The 22,812-nt window shown below is 42.4% G+C and overlaps 1 protein-coding gene and 1 long non-coding RNA gene across 18 annotated transcripts in view; one reads left to right on the forward strand and one right to left on the reverse strand.

Moving 5' to 3' along the window:
- The window catches only part of LOC138744504 (catenin alpha-3-like), a 1,801,283-nt gene that overhangs the window by 1,523,183 nt on the left and 255,288 nt on the right, over window positions 1-22,812 (reverse strand). Inside the window, exon 1 of one of the 16 annotated variants that reach the window (XM_069900810.1) lies at window positions 276-392. The exons of the other annotated variants lie outside the window; for them this stretch is intronic. The gene's annotated coding sequence lies outside the window, so the exon portion shown is untranslated. Of the gene's footprint in view, window positions 1-275; window positions 393-22,812 lie in introns of those variants that run through there. 16 annotated transcript variants of the gene reach the window in all.
- The window catches only part of LOC138744509 (uncharacterized), a 74,682-nt gene that overhangs the window by 48,610 nt on the left and 3,260 nt on the right, over window positions 1-22,812 (forward strand). For both annotated transcript variants that reach the window (XR_011345585.1, XR_011345584.1), the window contains exon 2: window positions 15,778-15,915. This is a non-coding gene — a long non-coding RNA (uncharacterized lncRNA). The remainder of the gene's footprint in view (window positions 1-15,777; window positions 15,916-22,812) is intronic.

The following is a 22,812-nucleotide window of genomic DNA, read 5'->3' on the forward strand; positions in this document are numbered from 1 at the left end:
GCATCCTATTGAGAAAGAGGCCAAGTGAATATTCTGCACTTAAAAGGATGAAAACTGCAAGGTTCCAGTTGCCTGAATAAACAAAATCAATTAATGCTGAAAGTGTGAATTAATAAGATCTGTCAGGACAATCTACTCCAAATACTTCTAATTATGAAAAAAGAAGTCAGAGGAAATGATGTGGAAAACTGAGAAGGAATTCAAGATAAATATTAAATCATCTGCGTAAAATGTAGCATTGTTGAAAGAGAGTTATATTGATTTAAAACTTTTACCCTGATTCCTCCAGGTAGTGAGTTGACTGCTCACTGGGTTACAAAGTTATTTATAGAAGCTTCAAAAGTCAGTTTAGAGGTGCCATTGGAACAAGTCATGCTTGCTGGAGCTGTTAACTGACCATTTCTACCCATGGATTCTGTCAAACCTGTTGAGTTCCTCCAGCAATTCTTCGTCCTTTTTTTAAAAACAAAAATAAATTTTATTCACAATAAATTGTTTACAAAAGGAAAACTGTTCAAAGTCTGTTCCACCCGTAGTCTTATGTCTATACATCCCTGCCACTGTACATTGTTACATTAGATTCTATTTACACCATTACCACCCCTGTGGCACTTGCCCTCGTCTCAGTCCTCGGAGGGCTCTAGACTGTGCTCCTATCCCCACCGCACCCTCACGTTGACTGCGCCAAGCCTCAGTGCGCCTCTCAGTGCGAACTCCTGCAGCCTGGAATGTGCCAGTCAGTTGCACTCACCATGTGCTCAAAGACCAACAGGTTTCGGGCAGACCAAAGTGCGTCTTTCACTGAGCTGATGGTCCTGGAGCAGTTCTCACAGTGTACGCCCTCCGGAATTCTCTGTCTGCTCAAGCTTCCAGCATCTGCAGTTCGTGTTTTCTATTTTTGTTGGATCTCCTGAGTCTTGCTCAGATTGTTCAACAATTTCCATTAAAGAGCAGCCCAACGTGACAATGGCGATGAGAATGGCAGGCCGTGTAAGCTCAAAGTTTAGGAATTGAATAGAAGCAGTAAGTCTAGAAACCTCTCAAGAAAAGCATGTGAATTCCGATGGACAGAGCCCAGTTTAATCAAGTGGGATATATGATTGCAAACCAGAATGAGAGGACATGGCTGTTGAGGCACAGACTGAGTACATTGTAAATGTAAATAGCAATGGCAAGATGAACGAAGTATTCTATGCACACTTGGAGCAAATGGGAATGTTTCTCTGCACACAAAGTATAATAGAAGAAGTGAGCAGAAGTGAAAATAAGGAGAAAGGTATTCATTCATGGAAGGAAACTATATATTAAGTAAAACTAAAGTAATTAGATCAGATTCTATATAACTAGATGATTTATTCATACTCACTCTGATAGAATTGTATTACAGAGCTCCCAGTATCAAACAGAAATTAGAAGAGCAAATATATACGAATTCACAGAGAGGATTCAAGTCAAGTTTATTATCATCTGATTGTACAAGTTTGGGCAGCAGGGTTGGCGAAGTGCAAAGACAACTAATACAAATGCAGAACAAGCACTTTATCTATAAAATAAATAAATGTTGGTCCATACAAATGAGAGTCTCAGATAGTTAATATGAGCAGGTCCTTTGGTCGTTCGGCGTTCTCACTGCCCGTGGGAAGAAGCTATTCCTCAGCCTGGTGGTGCTGGCTCTGAGACTCCTGGATCTCTTCCCCGATGGGAGCAGCTGAAAGATGCTGTGTGTTGAGTGCAAGGGGTCCTCAATGAGTTTGCGCCTCCTCTTCAGACAATGATCTTGGTAGATCATGGGCGATGGTGGGGAGGAAGACTCCAGTGATCCACTCTGTCATTTTTATGGTCCTGTGGATTGACTTCGATCCATCACAGTGTGAAGCAGCTGGCCAGGACGCTGTTGATAGGGCTCCTGTAGAAGATTGACATAATGGTAGCTGGTAATGTCTTCTCAGGAAGTTCAGTCCCTGTGGCACCTTCCTGACAAGTGAGGAGGTGTTGAGTGTCCACAATAGGTCTCCAGTTAAGTGAACTCCAAGGGACGTGATGGTCTCCACTCTCTCTATTACAGAGTTGTTGATGTGTACTGGAGGGTGGTGGTTCCTGGCCCTCTGGAAGTCCATGATCACCTCCTTCACTTTGGTCCATGAGGAGAATCAGGTTGTTCCTCTCGCACTATTGCACAAGATTTTCCACCTCTTCTCTGCAGTGCAACTCATCGTTGTTGCTGATGTGGCTAAGTACAGTCATCTGCAAATACTTCTAACTAATTATGAAAAAATAAGTCAGAGGAAATTATGTGGAACCCTGGTCCCAGCCACTGGCACTGTTGGAGCTGGATCTGCTGATGTAGTCATGGGTCAATAGCGTAAACAGGAGAGGGCTGAACACATAGCCCTGAGATGCTCCAGTGCTCAATATTTTGCTGCCGACCCAGACAGACGGTGATCTTTTCGTCAGGAAGTCCAGGATCCAGTTACAGAGAGGGGTGTTGAGTCCCAGCGAGGACAGCTTCTCCACCAACCACTAGGAAACTATCGTATTAAGTGCCGAGCTGAAGTCAATGAACAGCATCCTGGCATGTGAGGTGTTGGCCTCCAGGTGGGCCAGAACAGAGTTTCAAGGCTATTTCTTTGGCTTGGTTTTGCGGACGAATATTTATGGAGGGTTATGTCCACGTCTGCTGCAGGCTCGTTGGTGACTGACAAGTCCGATCCGGGACAGGCAGGCACGGTTGCAGAGGTTGCAAGGGAAAATTGGTTGGTTGGGTTTTTCCTCCTTTGTCTTTTGTCAGTGAGGTGGGCTTTGCGGTCTTCTTCAAAGGAGGTTGCTTCCCGCCGAACTGTGAGGCGTCAAGATGCACGGTTGGAGGTGATATCAGCCCACTGGCAGTGGTCAATGTGGCAGGCACCAAGAGATTTCTTTAAGCAGTTCTTGTACCTCTTCTTTGGTGCACCTCTGTCTCGGTGGCCAGTGGAGAACTCGCCATATAACACGATCTTGGGAAGGCAGTGGTCCTCCATTCTGAAGACGTGACCCACCCAGCGCAGTTGGGTCTTCAGCAGCATGGATTCAATGCTTGTAGACTCTGCCAACTCGAGTACTTCGATGTTGGTGATGAAGTCATTCCAATGATTATTGAGGATGGAGCGGAGACAGCGCTGATGGAAGCGTTCTAGGAGCCATAGGTGATGCCAGTAGAGGACCCATGATTCAGAGCTGAACAGAAGCGTGGGTATGACAACAGCTCTGTACATGTTGATTTTTGTGTGTTTCTTCAGGTGGTTGTTTTTCCAGACTCTTTTGTGTAGTCTTCCAAAGGCGCTATTTGCCTTGGCGGGTCCGTTGTCGATCTCTTTGTCGATCCTTGCATCAGATTAAATGGTGCAGCCGAGGTAGGTAAACTGGTTGACCGTTTTGAGTTCAGTGTGCCCGATGGAGATGTGGGGGGGCTGGTAGTCATGGTGGGGAGTTGGCGGATGGAGGACCTCAGATTTCTTCAGGCTGACTTCCAGGCCAAACATTTTGGCAGTTTCTGCAAAACAGGATGTCATGCGCTGGAGAGCTGGCTCTGAATGGGCAATATTGTAACAGTAGGTGTTTAAACTTCCCAAATATTAACCTGTACTGCCAAAATGCTAAGGGATTATATTGGGCAGAATCTATTCGGTATGTCCAGAAAAGATTTCCAATCAGTATGTGGTCGGCACTACTAGAATAGAAGGTACACACGACCTCCTCTTAGGAATCGAGGCTAGGAGAAGAACTTTGGGACTAGTGACCATAATTCTAATCGTTTTAAAATAGTTATGGAAAACGATAGGACTGGTCACCAAGTTAATGTACTGAAATCTGACAAGGCAGATTTTGTTGGCATTGGAGAGGAACTTGTAAAAGCTAATTGGTGGGTAAAGGGATGTCTCACAAGTTGGAGACATTCAAAGGTGATAAAGATGAACTCTTCCTCAAGACCAACATGTTCCTGCTAGGATGAGGGGCAAGGATGGCAAGATGAAGAAACTTTGGTTAACGAGAGATATTGAGGTCCTTGTCAGGTATGTACTTGTGTAATAGTTGGCACCATGAAAAAAGTTGAGCCCCTATTTTTCACCCAACCAACTGATAATTTCCATATTTTGTGTGTAAAAGTCAACCCCTTATTTTTAGCCCTGACTGCCCAACACCTTGACTATGGACTTTCACCTTATTCCCAGCCTCATATCCACCAGAGCTCCTAAACCCCTGACCATCATCTCTCGCCCAGGCCCCAGCCACCCGCCTGCCCATCTGAGCCCTTAACACCCCAACCACTGTCTCTCGCCCAATCAGACCACCATCTCTCGCCCAGGCCCTGGCCACCTGCCCTCTCATCTGAGCTCCCGATGCCCCGAACGTGGACTTACTACCCAGTCCTGGCCACCCAACAGCCCATCCGAAGACCCAACATCTCAAACAACGCAAGTACCACAGTCAAAAGTAAAAGTCTACCCTCAAATTTTAACCTTAAAATTGGTCCACAAAATTCGACCATTACATGTGTATATACGGTACATCTGGTAGAGGCAGCTAGCATCAAGTGAGTGGCTTGAGGATTATGAGGAGTACATTGGAGAAGGAAAGTAGGAGGATTCAAATAGGATGCAAGATATCCTTGGCAGATGTTAGGAAATAGAAAGGAGCAGCCTGCAAGTTAAAGTCATAAATTGGGGAAATTCTGACACAAGCCCAAGAGAGCCATCCTCATATTTAGGGCATCAAGAATAAATGTCATCTTCTCAGTATGAATACGATTTTGTAAAGTTACAGCTCAAGAAGGCTGTCACTGCCGATATTTGCCCGGGCTTCCGATAGAGGTCTGAGTAAACCCACAGAACGAGATTTTTATGCTACAATATCCAGTCTCAAAGGAGGAAATTACAAGGGCAATCCAACAAAATAAAATTTGCTGTGAAATAGACAAGTGACTGGAGGTGACAAATTGGATCCTCATCCTATTGTAAACACCTGACCTTCCAACATCAGAAAACTTGAAGGACCTACAAATCAACCAAATGCAATGTAGAGGCACTGCTTAGTTATTCCCAGAGTAGAAAAATGTGAGCTCCACGTCCAGCATCTTGACATAAGCCATCAACATCAGGACTGCCAGGCAGGGAAATAGCTTCTTCCCACAGGCTGTGATATTGATGAATGGTATCCTGTAACTTTGGGTCTTACAGAAATGAAACGAGAAATTATTCCAAAAAATGTCCACATTTATTTTATATTATATCCTCATGAATATCTGTGATTAGTATGGGCTACATATTGCGTGTGTATGTCTGTGCACTATGATATAAAGAAATGCAATTTCATCCAGTTGGATATCTGAAGTCAGACGATAATCAGTTTGAAGCCAGTGCTGCACTGGATTATCGGGAAACTCAAATAAACAACTTCTAATCTGTACCATTTCTTAAAGCCTGCATCTAAAATGGCAGGTGGGAAAGATAGTTATCTATAATAGGACTTGCCAGAGAAAAAGTGTTCTACAAGTGTCCTACAGCAACCCCAAATTCTCAGTCAATTTCTCACGATCGGATTATGTGTCCGTTTAGAAAATGAAAAGGGTAAAACAGAACCTAAAGTTGTGAACGTAGGTGATTTACTTCAGTTCCATTTCTACCCAAGAAGGGCAACTTACTAATTTATCAGATTTTAATAATAAAAGTAAACTGTATATATTAATCGGCCAATAATAGAATTGCAAGTGACCAATCCCCCATTCCTTATAGTTTTCAGAAGTTGGGCTTCATTTACATGTGATTGTTGTTCCTGCCATATATACGAAGAAATAACTAAATCTAAGGAATTGAAGAAGAATTTGGGGATAAAAATTGAAAAGGATTTAAAAATATAGGTAGAATATTCATTTTAATTAAACTAATATGTCCAATCCTTGTCATCAAAAGTGGTTACCATCCCAATAGTAATACTTTAATCTGATTAAGTAATACTACAACATTTTTATAACTTTTTGTGATTATAATTCCTAAATATTAGAATTGGACTTTCACTATTTTAAATGGAAAATTAGGGTAAATGGAAAAAAGATCTCTTTAAAACTAAAAGTTCACTCTTGTGCAAATTTACTTTATAACCCAAAAAATTGTCCAAATTGAGCGAGCATAAATAATATATTGGGAATAGGAACTTCCAGATTTGAATTTAAATACAATAGATCATCTGCATAAAGGGATTCTTTATGTTCAATTTCATTTCTGGTTATTCCTTTAAATTCTCTACACTGTCAAAGGGCAACCGCTAGCAGTTCTAATACTATATCAAAAAGTAAAGGACTTAACAGGCATTCTTGTCACATTCCCCTAAATATTTTCGACTGTTGTAAATTAGAATGAATTGAAACCATAGGACATGAATAGAATCTGGACCAAAATTAGCAAATAAAGTAGAAAAAAATATTCCAATTCTACCAGATCAAACACATCTTCAGCATCTAATGGAAGAACATAGAAGTAGAGGGGAAATATAGTACATTCAATACTCCAATTATTATAATAAGAATAATGAATTTTAATGAAACTGTTTGGTCAGAGTTAATAATTATTGGTAAAATATTTTCTAATCTATGTGCTAAAACTTTAGATAAAATCTTCATATCAATGATGTAATGAAATTGATCCATATGAAGCACATTCTGTTACTTCTTTCCTTTTATTCACAAGGAGAAATACTAGCCTCATTAAAGGATGAGGGAAGCTTTCCCTTTTTAAATGAATCTTCAAACATAGAAGTTAGTTCAGGTACAAGCCATTTAGAGAAGGATTTATAGAATTCTACAGATAAGTCATCTGGTCCTAGAGATTTACCAGACTGCAATGAAGAGATAGCAAGAGACATAGGTACCTCCAGCCTTATATGCTTGTCCTGTGATAAGATGGTTAAATTTATTCAAACTAAAAACTCCAAAATTGAAGTAAAACTATTCTTAAACGGTTAAATTTAATCTCTCTAATAAACATTTTTTTAGATATTTGCAAGTTAGAGATTTTATTCAGTCTAACCGACATGATTTTCCTCGAATTGCAGATTGAAATATTCTTGATATATTTTTGACTTACAGTTTGTTCACAGTGGATTGATAATGTGATGGATTATGCTATATTTTATTGTATATAGTTATGTTTTAAAAGGAGATAAATTGTGGCAGGTTTTTTTTTAGTGTAGGTCACAAACAAACATTTCAAAACAGACCTCATTTAAAATGCCACAGCTCTGCTCAAGCCAGACAGTCCAGGCTCCGGGTACCTTTGCAAAAACTTTGAATGATGTCTGTAAGGACTTCAGAAGTAGGTGTTAATGTTAGTTAGACATGCTGTGGAGTAATGGATTATTGTTTTGGAAAGCAACAGATGAACGAACTCAGAAGATTGGGTCTGGAGCTACAGTCTATTTGAGTGCAGTTGGCTGTTCTAAGAGGTTCATGTGGTTTTCTCTGAGTAAGAGAGAGGGAAAGAAAAAAAAGAGAGAGAAAGTTAAGAGAATTTAGTTCTACAGTTCTACGGTTCAGCAGCAGCAGCTGGACTGGAATAGGACAAGCTGGCAAACTTGTGGAAAAACCCCATTTTGAAGATGGGTTGTGAGTTCTTAGTTCAGTCTGGTCAAAGCCCTTGTAGTCCATACAAGAGGAGAGTACTGGCTGTATAATGTTTCACTTGAAATAAGGAAAACAAAAAGGAACTCTGTGATGACCTGAAAGAAAGAGGTTATCATCTGGAAAACCCTGATGGTTAAGTTTCTTTGGTAAGACACTGATCAGAAGGAATCAGTTGTGGGTGTCCAATGAACAACATATCTCTCTGAAAACCAACAAGAATCTTCCTGAGCAGTAACTATTTACTTTTCAAGCAAAAAAAGCCTGGTGAAATTCATAAATGTTAAATTCTGTGCACAGTATAAGAATTGCCTGATACCAGTGAATTTGGAGGGCTGTGAATTTAAGAATTTTTCTGAATTTATACACACATTACATTACTATTAACTCAACCTTCAAATTAGCAGGGGATTAAGTTAGGTTAAATTAATAGTAATAAGTTAGAGCTTATCCTGTTTTCATGTTTAAAGATAATTAAAAAGTTTAAAGAAACTTTTGTTTAAGTAACCATTTGTTCTGGTGGATTTCTAATGCTGTTGGGTTTTGGGGTCCTCTGGGCCCATAACATTATCATGTGTTTATAATGATTTATTGGATTAAGATCAGTGTCAATGGCTCGGATTAAAAATGATTAGGAACATGATCTCAACATAACCGTTCTCAGATGAGGATTAGTCATCCACTCTTAGTTTGTTCAATGGTTCTTCATTTTGTGCAAGGCATTATTTATTATAATTGAAGGAGATACCTAGAATACATATGTTCAAACTTAAATTCTCTTGATTTTATGCAGATGTTGACACATTATGTGAAAAGTGAAATTTTTCTGCAGTCCTATGTTTTGGGAGTTTCCCAAATTAGGAAGCTTTTGGGAGAATATATTTCAATCTTTATCAATGATTTTTAAGATTAAAATAGACCTGTGCCCTTTAATTGTCCTATTGTGTTTTTCTCGCGATCCGGACAAACCTTTGTCAGCATCTTAAGAGAAAGTTTTAGCTTTTAGCACTTTGCAGCCAGTTGAAGAGTTTTAATGAAATGGAAAGATGAACTCTCACCGAATTATGCACAGACGTTACATGATGTAATGACATATCTAAATTTAGAGAAAATTAGATACAATATTAAAGAAAGAAATTTAATTTGAAAAGATATAGGGCCCATTCATAAAATACTATCATAATGGGCAGTTTTAGGTAATTTGGATGCTCCAGTGATACTCCGTCTGTCCTCTGAGGGTCCTAATAAGTAACCTTGATTGGGGGGAAGGGTTAGATTAGTATTAGTTTTAGGAATTTTTTCATTTTTTTTGTCTGTTTTTAGATAATTTTATCAAATATAATTTAATTATGATAATCCTAGATCATAACAATTACTTAGATATTATACCAAGGTATGAAAAGTCTTGGTATAATGTATCAAGTGGTTTATATTCATATTTATTTTAACAAATAATGTCAAATTGACAATTATGGATGAAATTTGTGGTAAAGTACATTTATATTAACTATATATGTATATGTTATGAGATTCTTTTGCTATACATCCGGTACCGCACGGATGGCAGTCTCTTCAATCTGAGGCGCCTGCAAGCTCACACCAAGACACAAAAGCAACTTGTCCGTGAACTACTCTTTACAGACGATGCTGCTTTAGTTGCCCATTCAGAGCCAGCTCTCCAGCGCTTGACGACCTGTTTTGCGGAAACTGCCAAAATGTTTGGCCTGAAAGTCAGCCTGAAGAAAACTGAGGTCCTCCATCAGCCAGCTCCCCACCATGACCACCAGCCCCCCCCACATCTCCATCGGGCACACTGAACTCAAAACGGTCAACCAGTTTACCTACCTCAGCTGCACCATTTCATCTGATGCAAGGATCGACAACGAGATAGACAACAGACTCGCCAAGGCAAATAGCGCCTTTGGAAGACTACACAAGAGAGTCTGGAAAAACAACCACCTGAAGAAACACACAAAGATCAGCGTGTACAGAGCCGTTGTTATACCCACGCTCCTGTTCGGTTCCGAATCATGGGTCCTCTACCGGCATCACCTACGGCTCCTAGAACGCTTCCATCAGCGCTGTCTCCGCTCCATCCTCAACATTCATTGGAATGACTTCATCTCCAACATTGAAATACTCGAGCTGGCAGAGTCCACAAGCATCGAATCCACACTGCTGAAGACCCAACTGCACTGGGTGGGTCACGTCTCCAGAAAGGAGGACCATCGCCTTCCCAAGATCGTGTTCTATGGTGAGCTCTCCACTGGCCACTGAGACAGAGGTGCACCAAAGAAGAGGTACAAGGACTGCTTAAAGAAATCTCTTGGTGCCTGCCACATTGACCACCACCAGTGGGCTGATATCGCCTCCACCCGTGCATCTTGGCACCTCACAGTTCGGCAGACAGCAAACTCCTTTGAAGAAGACTGCAGAGCCCACCTCACTGACAAAAGACAAAGGAGGAAAAACCCAACATCCAACCCCAACCAACCAATTTTCCCTTGCAACCGCTGCAACCGTGCCTGCCTGTCCCACATCGGACTTGTCAGTCACCAACGAGCCTGCAGCAGACGTGGACTTACCCCTCCATAAATTTTCGTCCGCGAAGCAAAGCCAAAGAAAAAGAAGAGAATGTGTATAGGATTATTTTATTAAACTCAATAAATATATTTTAAAAAGAAAGGATTGTCAGGTATCCTTCTCATATATTTTTGTTTCATCATCGAGTCTTTGCTCAAAAACAATTATATTCCCCCATTTTATCTATTCTTTCTCACATGGTCATTATCTGCCCCCCAACCCCAACCCCATTGTTCTATCCCAATCCACCTCATGCATTCTCCAATAACCGAGCAGCCAATATACCTTTGTGATGCGGGAGGAACGTCCAAACCCTGTAATAGAGAGTAATGCTGAATAGGCGCAATGTGCGTTCACTCGAGCTGGCAGGCCCCAGCACTATCACCTTTAATGATGCCTGTGGCAGTGGGGGAATCAGCAGGCTGCAGGACTACACATTGCTTTACTACCCTTTAACAGTGTGAAAACACAGCTGTGATCCATTCGAAAGCTTGTTGTTAAAAAAAGCTGCCAATCGATTTTCCTGATGTAATACCATGCTGAAACTAATATTATCCCAATCAGAGAACTGCAGGTTGTTGCAGCTGCCAACACTCAGTCGAATGGGTTGATTGCTACCACCTCTGACAGAGACATACAGCAACATAAGCAAGAGAGCATGCTATTGATCAGGAAGTGATGAGAGAAGAAAAGGAGAATGTTCATGTATAGGTTTATAGGGACATGGAAGTGTGAGTGAGTGAGGTGCTCCCAGCAAAAGGTCGCCAGGGTGTCCTAGATAATGGCATGTGGAATGAATGGCTTTGTTGGCAAGTTTGCAGATGCTATGAAGGTAAGTGGAGAAGCAGATAGTGCAGGAGAAATGGGGATTGACTTCCCATCAGGGACACCTCAGGCAGTCCAGATCAGAAACAGCTCTTCCAAGACTATCACACTGAGCACGGGAGGGGTGGGGGGGGGGGTGGCAGGGCTGTGTGCTGAGTCCACTCTGCTGACCCACAACTGTGCAGCTAAACACAGCTCAAACCACATCATCAAGTTCGCTGACAACACGACCTTATTGGTAAGAATGATGAGTCAGCCTATGGAGATGAGGTGCATTCGCTAACAGAATGGTGCAGCTTGTATCTGTACGTTAAAAAAGCAAGAGATGTTTGTCGATTTTGAGAGGACCTGGGGTCGGTGGGGGCGGCGGGGTGGTAGGTGACCATTGACCATTGTCAGCTCCAATGTTGAGGTCATAAAGAGTATCAATTTCCTTGCAATGCACTTGGCATAGAACCGCACATGGTCCGTTAACACAAGATCCATAGCCAAGAAAGCCCAGCAGCGCATCTACTTCCTGCGAAGGCTGAGGAAAGTCCATCTCCCACCTTCCATCCTCCCTACATTCGACAGAGGATGTATCGAGAGCATCCTGTGCAACTGCATCACCGCCTCATTTGGAAGCTGTACCACCTTGGACTGCAAGACCCTGCAGAGGATAGTGAAGTCAATGGAAAAGATCACTACCATGAAGGACATTTTCAGCACTCGATGCAGGCGAAAGGCAGTAAACATTGCAAAGGGCAATGTAAACTGTTCTCCCCATCTGGTAGAAGGTACCCTAGCACTTGGGCTCTTACGTCCAGGTTTGGCAAGTTTTTCCCCCAAGCCATCAGACTCCTGAACTCCCAGAAAATCTCGAGATAGGGTACCGTGGACTGTAACTGTATAAGTATAAAATATCTTAATATTTCAATGTGTTTAACTTCTATTCTAACATATTTATGTAAATATGCTCCATGGCCCAGGAGAAACGTTATCCTATCTTTACTGAGCAAGTATGGTATGAACAATAAATAAAGGGGACTTGACTTGACTTGAGAAGGACTTACATTTAAGGAGAATGGCCTGAAAATATAATGTCAAAAAATGTACAGTCATGCACTTTAATAGAAAAAAATAAATAGGAAGACCTTTTTAAATTATGAGAAAATTGAAAATTTCCAAATGCAAAGGGCCCTAGAATTTATGTTCAGGATAGCCTGAAGCTAAATGTGTATGCTGAGATAGTGGTAAAGAAGGCCAATGCAGTGCTGGCATTCATTGCAAAAGGAATGTAATATAAGATGTTGAGGCTTTATAAGGCACTGGTTAAACCTCACATGCAAGATTGGATGAGTTCTTCCACCATTTTGATGTGTTTTTAGACCTCACATGACCAGTTTTAGGCTCCTCATTTAAGAAAAAATGTGCTGATGTTGGAGAGGGTTCAGAGGAGGTTCATTCGAATGATTTTGGGAATAAAAGGGTTATCATATGAGGAATTTTTGACAGCTCTTGGTCAGTCTTCATTGGAATGTTGAAAGGTATGGCCAGAGTACAAGTAGAAAGGTTGTTTCCCACAGTGGGAGAGTCTAGGACAGTGGTTTTCAAACTGCCCCTCTGAATTCATGTTTCACCTTAAGTAATCCCTTTGCCATCGGCGCTTAAGTAAGGGATTGCTTAAGGTGGTGTGTGAGTGGGAAGGGAAGGTTGAGAACCATGGCTCTAGACACAATTGTTAGTGAAATATTTTGCTTGAAAAATATTGACATTGGCCCATTTCCTTTGGAGTAATGAAACCATGCACATAATGAGTCAATTAGGCACGATTAAAACTGTTTTCAAACTTTTTCTTTCCACTCACATACCACCTTAAACAATCCCTTAATAATAACTGAGCACCAATGGCAGAGGGATTGCTTAAGGTGGAATGTGAGTTTAGGTGGGCAGTTTGAAAACCACTGGTTCTAAGACAAGTGGACATAACTTCAGGATTGAAGGGCATCCACTTAAAACAGAGATGCAGAGGAATTTCTTCAGCCAGAGGGAGATAAATCTATGGAATATTTGCCCAGGCCACTGTGGAGGCCAATTCATTGGGTATACACAAGACAGAGGTTTATAGCTTCTTGATTAGCCAGGGCATCAAAAGTTATTGGGAGAATGCTGGCCAGTGGGGGTGAGTGGGAAAATGAATCAGCTCAGAATTGATGGGCTGAATAGCCTATTTCTGCTCACGTCTTATAAGCAAATGGTATTCTGTGTGAGTAGGGTCTGGAGACAAAGCCCTGCTCTGCAGGGTCCTACTGCCCAGTTATGATGCTGATAGTTCCGTACAGGTTTCAAGTGTCCAGGAGCAATGGTATCTTTTTTTTCAATCCTGCAACCCTGGAAGTGCTGGGAAACATACCAAGAGAGGTTGCAGATTCTGGGAGAGCAGCAGATTGGTGTGGGCCACCAAAAATGGGGGAAAATCCCCCATCAAGAAGAAACCTGGGAGGCAACCCTACAGAAGTGGACCAGCGAGGGTAGTGGTGTATCTATGGAAAATATCGCAAGTGGCAGGGGTGGCCAACCTTTTACATTCCATATGTCAGAATAAACGGAGACAAGAATGTCTCATGAGAGCTGGTCTTGGTGGCTCCCGTGTTGTATTTGGCTTCAGTCTTTTAATAAATCGAGAGTGAACCGCCAGGAAGAGTGGACAGAGAGAAGAAGAAAGAGGTGTGTGTTCTTTTTATGTTGAGGAGGGTGGCGCTGGATGGGGGATGAGGGGTGGTGCTGGCGGTGGTGTTGGGCACCGGCAGGTGGGCTGGCACCGCTGGTGGTGATGGCATTGGGGTATGTTGGCAGCACTGGAGGAGTGTTGGCAGTGCTGGGGGGGCACTGGGTGGGGGAGGGAATTAGACTCCATCAAGGCAAATCGGGCCTCCATCCACACTAATCGTGCCACCTTTCATGAGCCTCCTTTAGTCATTGGTGGAGCTGCGGGGATCACGGGCATCCTGGGGCAGTGAAGGAGACCACCAGGGGTCCAGCTGAAGAAAATTATTGTTTCACTATCCAAGGATGGCTTGTCTGACTTTAATAGAAACTGCTCAGCGGCAACTCCTTCAAGTGGCGCTTGGGGCTCAGTGGCTGAAGGAACCACACAGGCTGCAGGCAGTTGGTGACTTCCGGTTGAAGGGCTGACACAGGTCGGAGGCTGGCTCATGGGAACCAGGTATCAGGACGGAAATGTGAGAGGTGGCCAAGGCCGAGAAGGGCTCCCAAAGGGACCTCAAGCATTGAGGGCTTTCTCATTGCACTGGAGGTTTGGATTTGGGAGCTAACAGGAGCTAGTGGACCTAACAGGAGCGCTGGAAGAGAATCCATCGGTACTTGAACTTTCTTAAAACACTCATTTTTGCTTCTCTTTCTCTTAGGCAGGGGGGACCATTTTGTGTGCCTTTACCGAAGGCAAAGGTTGGATTTTTTTGTATCATTCATTTGTTGGATTCATACATGACAGTCGAGGAACCTAGAATCAAAATGAGCATAAAATTACTCTGCCACAGCCTAAGTCAACATCCACTGACAATGCTGTGACCTTTGTTTTAAACAATATAAACAAAATAAATGGTGGAAATATTAAGCCTCTATGAAAAATGAATTAGATGGTCAGGGTGAGAAGAATCCTTTGTCAGAAGGTAAGTGAATTTCAACTTGTGACCCCTTTTCACATTGGCTAACCCATAAATTGGCGTTCAACAATCTGGTTCAAGCAGCTGATTTTACTGTCGACACTGGACCAATGTTAACTGGTTCTCTGCCCCCTTTCACACTCAGCACCCAGCACCCCAGAGCACAGGGGAGCCTATCCTCAACTAATTGCCCCCAGGGTACCACCCCCCCCCTGTCCCTTTCATACTAGGCTAACCGGCCAACCAATTCAAAAGGAACCGGTGATGACACACCCTACCTAGGCGGACCATCCCCAGGGCAATCTGACGCCTGCCTGGCGGTTCACAAGTGTTTACACTGGCACATTGACTGGTAGATTGGTGGTTAATTACTAGGATAAAGTGCCAATGTGTGAATGGGGCTAGAGAGAGATGGTTGAAAATAGGGAATTTCTGATGGTGCCAGGTTTGGGATGCTGTGGGAAGACCTTCAGATCAAGTCATCTGATAGTCAGAAAGATTGGGCCTATGTCATCTCCTGAGTATTTAGACCAGCAATTCTGAACCTTTTTCTTTCCACTCACAGACCACGTTAAGTAATCCTTTTGCCATCGGTGCTCTGTGATTAATAAGGGACTGCTTAAGTTGGTCTGTGAGTGGGAAGGGAAGGTTGTGAGTGGGAAGGGAAGGTTGAGAACTACTGCTCTAAACCCAATGTTACTGAAATATTGTACTTGAGAAAAATTGTCATTGGCCCATTTCCTTTGGAGTTATAAACCCATGCACGTAACAAGCCAATTAGGTACGATTAAAACATTGGTTTTCAAACTTTTTCTTTCCACCCACAGACCACCTTAAGTAATCCCTTATTAATCGCTGAGCACTTATGGCATAGGGAGTACGTAAAGTGGTCTGTGAGAGGAAAGAATAAGATTGAGAACCACTGATTTAGACATGCAGTACGGTAACAGGCCATTTCAGCCCACAAGTCCATGCCGCCCAATTTATAAATTTTTTCCATTTTGATTTCAGATTTCCAGCATCTGCAATTGATTTGTTTTCAATTTCTGCACACAGATATTCATGCCATAAGGATGATCCTTTAGAAGACCAAAGACAGCTGTAAAAGTATAGGTTCACAGGATATTAAAGGAACGAACTCAGGTTGAAATATTGTGACAGCATTATAAGAAGAATTACAAGGTTATGCACAAGGTAATAATATATATTTGGCACTCTTCCCCTTCCTTCAGCACAAAGTTCACTTTTAAACCTCCTTCAAATCCTTGCACAACTCAACTACCGTCCCAAGATTATCCAAGCTTGGCCATTATTTCTTTCTGCCCTATAAAATCGCCTTTCAGCCTCCGACACAGCAGGGAGGAAAGTCCCAGCCTCCTTAGAATTCAAGCCTGGCAGTTCCAGAAACATTCTCGTGAATCTTTTCTGAACCCTTTCCATCTTTAAGATGTCTTGCCTACAGCTGGGTGACCACATTTGTGCATATGTGTGGTCTCTCCAACGTCTTGTACAGTTATGACATGATGCATCTGCTCCCTGTACTCAGTGCCCTGAGCGAAGAAGACAAGTGGGTCAATGTTTTCTTCAACTGCATCATCACTTTCATGGAGCTATGTACCTGTACCTTCCAATCACCCTCTACAACACTCTCCAGGACCACACCATTCACTGTCTAAGTCTTGCCCCAATTTAACCTACCAAAATGCAACCCCTCCCATCTGTTCAAGTTAAGTTCCATCTGTGGTGCTCTGGCCCACTTCCCAGTTCATCTTGATCCTGTTGTAACCTTCTTCACTGCCCTGTACTACAAATAGGCCCCATGATCGTCCTAGCTGTGAATAATCACTCCTTTTTTCAACTCTACTACATAAAGATTTGTGTCAACTGCTTCTCTGTTTTATTTCAACACTGCTTGGTGTGGAAAATTGTTAGATTTAATTTCGAACTACAGTATGATGTTGGGGCCTTCAGCACGATGACAGTCAGATGAGCAGTTTTAATTAAATGGAAAGTTCAGCTCTCTCTGACCCATGCAACAACATATCTAAGTTTAGACAAAATGAGGTATAATATTAAAGATAAAAAGTTTCAGTTTGACAAGGTTTGGGGCCCATTTGTACAATCCTATCATCACTGGCAGTTTTAAGTGAGTTGGGTGCTCGAGTGTTGGTCCGATCATCGCGAAGTGATCCACCTTTATATTTCCCTTGTAACCTTGATTAGAGGGAGGGGTTAATTAGTATTAGTTTTAAGTGAGTTGGGTGCTCGAGTGTTGGTCCGATCATCGCGAAGTGATCCACCTTTATATTTCCCTTGTAACCTTGATTAGAGGGAGGGGTTAATTAGTATTAGTTTTAAGTGAGTTGGGTGCTCGAGTGTTGGTCCAATCATCGCGAAGTGATCCACCTTTATATTTCCCTTGTAACCTTGATTAGAGGGAGGGGTTAATTAGTATTAGTTTTAAGTGAGTTGGGTGCTCGAGTGTTGGTCCGATCATCGCGAAGTGATCCACCTTTATATTTCCCTTGTAACCTTGATTAGAGGGAGGGGTTAATTAGTATTAGTTTTAAGTGAGTTGGGTGCTCGAGTGTTGGTCCAATCATCGCGAAGTGATCCACCTTTATATTTCCCTTGTAACCTTGATTAGAGGGAGGGGTTAATTAGTATTAGTTTTAAGTGAGTTGGGTGCTCGAGTGTTGGTCCGATCATCGCGAAGTGATCCACCTTTATATTTCCCTTGTAACCTTGATTAGAGGGAGGGGTTAATTAGTATTAGTTTTAAGTGAGTTGGGTGCTCGAGTGTTGGTCCAATCATCGCGAAGTGATCCACCTTTATATTTCCCTTGTAACCTTGATTAGAGGGAGGGGTTAATTAGTATTAGTTTTAAGTGAGTTGGGTGCTCGAGTGTTGGTCCAATCATCGCGAAGTGATCCACCTTTATATTTCCCTTGTAACCTTGATTAGAGGGAGGGGTTAATTAGTATTAGTTTTAAGTGAGTTGGGTGCTCGAGTGTTGGTCCGATCATCGCGAAGTGATCCACCTTTATATTTCCCTTGTAACCTTGATTAGAGGGAGGGGTTAATTAGTATTAGTTTTAAGTGAGTTGGGTGCTCGAGTGTTGGTCCAATCATCGCGAAGTGATCCACCTTTATATTTCCCTTGTAACCTTGATTAGAGGGAGGGGTTAATTAGTATTAGTTTTAAGTGAGTTGGGTGCTCGAGTGTTGGTCCGATCATCGCGAAGTGATCCACCTTTATATTTCCCTTGTAACCTTGATTAGAGGGAGGGGTTAATTAGTATTAGTTTTAAGTGAGTTGGGTGCTCGAGTGTTGGTCCAATCATCGCGAAGTGATCCACCTTTATATTTCCCTTGTAACCTTGATTAGAGGGAGGGGTTAATTAGTATTAGTTTTAAGTGAGTTGGGTGCTCGAGTGTTGGTCCGATCATCGCGAAGTGATCCACCTTTATATTTCCCTTGTAACCTTGATTAGAGGGAGGGGTTAGATTAGTATTAGCTTTAAGTGAGTTGGGTGCTCGAGTGTTGGTCCAATCATCGCGAAGTGATCCACCTTTATATTTCCCTTGTAACCTTGATTAGAGGGAGGGGTTAGATTAGTATTAGCTTTAAGTGAGTTGGGTGCTCGAGTGTTGGTCCAATCATCGCGAAGTGATCCACCTTTATATTTCCCTTGTAACCTTGATTAGAGGGAGGGGTTAGATTAGTATTAGTTTTAAGTGAGTTGGGTGCTCGAGTGTTGGTCCGATCATCGCGAAGTGATCCACCTTTATATTTCCCTTGTAACCTTGATTAGAGGGAGGGGTTAGATTAGCATTAGTTTTAAGTGAGTTGGGTGCTCGAGTGTTGGTCCGATCATCGCGAAGTGATCCACCTTTATATTTCCCTTGTAACCTTGATTAGAGGGAGGGGTTAGATTAGTATTAGTTTTAAGTGAGTTGGGTGCTCGAGTGTTGGTCCGATCATTGCGAAGTGATCCACCTTTATATTTCCCTTGTAACCTTGATTAGAGGGAGGGGTTAGATTAGTATTAGTTTTAAGTGAGTTGGGTGCTCGAGTGTTGGTCCGATCATCGCGAAGTGATCCACCTTTATATTTCCCTTGTAACCTTGATTAGAGGGAGGGGTTAATTAGTATTAGTTTTAAGTGAGTTGGGTGCTCGAGTGTTGGTCCGATCATCGCGAAGTGATCCACCTTTATATTTCCCTTGTAACCTTGATTAGAGGGAGGGGTTAGATTAGTATTAGTTTTAAGTGAGTTGGGTGCTCGAGTGTTGGTCCGATCATCGCGAAGTGATCCACCTTTATATTTCCCTTGTAACCTTGATTAGAGGGAGGGGTTAGATTAGCATTAGTTTTAAGTGAGTTGGGTGCTCGAGTGTTGGTCCAATCATCGCGAAGTGATCCACCTTTATATTTCCCTTGTAACCTTGATTAGAGGGAGGGGTTAGATTAGCATTAGTTTTAAGTGAGTTGGGTGCTCGAGTGTTGGTCCGATCATCGCGAAGTGATCCACCTTTATATTTCCCTTGTAACCTTGATTAGAGGGAGGGGTTAGATTAGTATTAGTTTTAAGTGAGTTGGGTGCTCGAGTGTTGGTCCGATCATCGCGAAGTGATCCACCTTTATATTTCCCTTGTAACCTTGATTAGAGGGAGGGGTTAATTAGTATTAGTTTTAAGTGAGTTGGGTGCTCGAGTGTTGGTCCGATCATTGCGAAGTGATCCACCTTTATATTTCCCTTGTAACCTTGATTAGAGGGAGGGGTTAGATTAGTATTAGCTTTAAGTGAGTTGGGTGCTCGAGTGTTGGTCCGATCATCGCGAAGTGATCCACCTTTATATTTCCCTTGTAACCTTGATTAGAGGGAGGGGTTAGATTAGTATTAGTTTTAGGGTTTTAGTCTTTTAGATAAATGGATTTATGGGGTTTAATTATGATTATCCTAGATGATATCTCCTTTTTTAGATACTATTAAAGTTTGTTATGATATTATTTAACTGATCTAAATGCATAATCATTTTAAACAATCACATTTGTTTGGGAATGAAATTTAAAATTTGTCATATTGTGTGTTTATTTTAATGATATGCTATATATATATTATCATATTGCTTCACTATATTAATAACTTGTATATGGATTATCATGTTAAATTCAATAAAAATATTTTAAGAAGCACGGTAACAGGCCCTACCCTGAAGAAGGACTCTCAGGCCCGAAATGTCGGTGATATATCTTCACTTCCTATGGACGTTGTGAGACCTGCTGAGCTCCTCCAGCATTCCTGTGTTTTTCTAATAAGCCTCTGCTGCCCCACTACACCAAATAACCTATAAACCATGTACTTTTAGCAGCCCAACGCTATTACCGTGCCAGGGTACCACGTTTGAATCTGGCACTATCTGTAAGGATATTGTACATTCTCTCTGTGCCTATGTGAGTTTCCTCCTGGTGCTCCAGTTTCCTCCCACCCTTCAAAACGTACAGGGGTTGCAGGTTAATTGGGTATACAGAGCCGTTGTCATACCCACACTCCTGTTCGGCTCCGAATCATGGGTCCTCTACCGGCACCACCTACGGCTCCTAGAACGCTTCCACCAGCGTTGTCTCCGCTCCATCCTCAACATCCATTGGAGCGCTCACACCCCTAACGTCGAGGTACTCGAGATGGCAGAGGTCGACAGCATCGAGTCCACGCTGCTGAAGATCCAGCTGCGCTGGATGGGTCACGTCTCCAGAATGGAGGACCATCGCCTTCCCAAGATCGTATTATATGGCGAGCTCTCCACTGGCCACCGTGACAGAGGTGCACCAAAGAAAAGGTACAAGGACTGCCTAAAGAAATCTCTTGGTGCCTGCCACATTGACCACCGCCAGTGGGCTGATAACGCCTCAAACCGTGCATCTTGGCGCCACACAGTTTGGCGGGCAGCAGCCTCCTTTGAAGAAGACCGCAGAGCCCACCTCACTGACAAAAGGCAAAGGAGGAAAAACCCAACACCCAACCCCAACCAACCAATTTTCCCTTGCAACCGCTGCAATCGTGTCTGCCTGTCCCGCATCGGACTGGTCAGCCACAAACGAGCCTGCAGCTGACGTGGACTTTTTACCCCCTCCATAAATCTTCGTCCGCGAAGCCAAGCCAAAGAAAAAAATTGACTGGCACGGGCTCATGGGTCAGAAGGTCACGGGGAGAATGTACAAACTCACTACAGACAGCTCCAGATTCCAACCTAGATCACTGAGATCTGTCTCTGCAGAGAAAACAAAAACAAGAATTTGGCCTTCACATGGAGATGATCTCCCAGGATCTCAGACAAAGACATTCATATCAGAGAGCTGCAGTGAAACTGACAACATCATTTGACTTTCAACATGACATCTTCTTGCTCCACTGCTATGATTTCTGTCAAATCTCTCTTGATTTATTGGGTTCTTCATTTTTAAGAGAGCATCTCCAAGGTGGTTTAACTGTAGTCTTGGTGTACATCAGTGGTTTGTTGTATTGGCTTGAAACTATTGAATTAACTTTTTTATTATTAATTTGGTTGAGAATGCAGTTGGCACACCTCATTCATTCACGAATGACACCAAAACTGGTGGATTGTGGAGAGTCTCAAAGGTATCCAAGATTACCACAGGACTGAGATCAATTGGGAAAATGGGCCAAGGAATGGCAGATGGTATTTAACTTGAACTAGTATGAGGTTTTGCACTTTGGCAGCTTCGCCAGATGGGGACTTACAGAGTCAATGGGAGTTGCCTGGATAGTATTGTAGAATAGAGAGACTGAAAGGTACAAGCACAGAGTTCAGTTTAACAGGATGGTGTGGGCATTTTACACATTGGTGTTCATCAGTCAGGACACCGAATCCAAGATTTGAAACATCATGTTATGACTATACAAGAAAATGGTGAGACCACGCTTAAATGTGTTCCATAGTTGCAAAGTTCTGTAATCTAGAACATAGAACAGTACTACAGAGTACAAGTCGTTTGACCCACAATATCATACTCCAATAAAAGACTCCAATCCAGGCAGCATTCTAGTAAATCTCCTATGCAAACCTACACCACATCTATCCAACTCTTCCCTCTGTCACAGCTCACAACCCTCCTAAATATCTATGTGCCTATCTCTATTAAATGTCCCTGTTGTACCAGCCTCTATCACCATGTACTCCAGGCACCCACCATTCATTTTGCAAAAATACCTGCCTATGACATCTCCTTTAATGTTTCCTCCACTCACCTGAAATAGACACCCTCTGGTATAGGACATTGCCACCCAAGGAAAAGGATGGTGGCTGTTTACCCTATCTATGTCCTTCTTAACCTTATACGTTTCTATTATGTTGCCTTTTATTCTCCATCACTCCAAAGGAAAAGCCCTATCACACTCAGCCTTCTTCAAAAGACTCCAATCCAGGCAGCATTCTGATAAATCTCCTCTGCACCCTCTCTAAAGATTCCATATCTTTCTTATAATGAGGTGATCAGAGTGGTCTACCAGAGTTTTATACAGCTGCAACATTACCTCATGGCTCTTAAACTCAATTCCCTCACTAATAACACCATACACCTTCTTAAGAACCCTATCAATTTGCGTGGCAAATTTAAGGGATCTATGTACTTGAACCCCAAGGTCGCTCTATCCTCTACACTGCTGAGAATTCTGCCATTAACTTGTACTGTGCCTTCAAGTTCAATCTTCCAAAGTTTATCACTTCACACATTGTCAGATTAAACTCCATCTGCTGCTTCTCTGCCCAACTCTGCATCCATCTATATCCCGTTGTAACGTGCGACAACTTTCTCCACCAACCACAACACATGTCATCTCAAACTTAATAACCAATCCTTCAACTTCTTTGAGTCAATCACAAAAGTTACCAAGAGCAGGGGTTCTAGAACACCCCTATGGAACTTCTCTAGTCATGGGCCTCGAGGAAGAGTCCTTGCCTTGTGTAAACAAGCCGATTTTTAATTCATGCAACTAAGATTTCATGGATTTCAAACCTCACAACTTTCTGGATGAGCCTACCATGAGAAACCTTGTCAAATGTTAG

This window comes from Narcine bancroftii, chromosome 10, assembly GCF_036971445.1.
Source record: "Narcine bancroftii isolate sNarBan1 chromosome 10, sNarBan1.hap1, whole genome shotgun sequence".
Taxonomy (NCBI): domain Eukaryota; kingdom Metazoa; phylum Chordata; class Chondrichthyes; order Torpediniformes; family Narcinidae; genus Narcine; species Narcine bancroftii.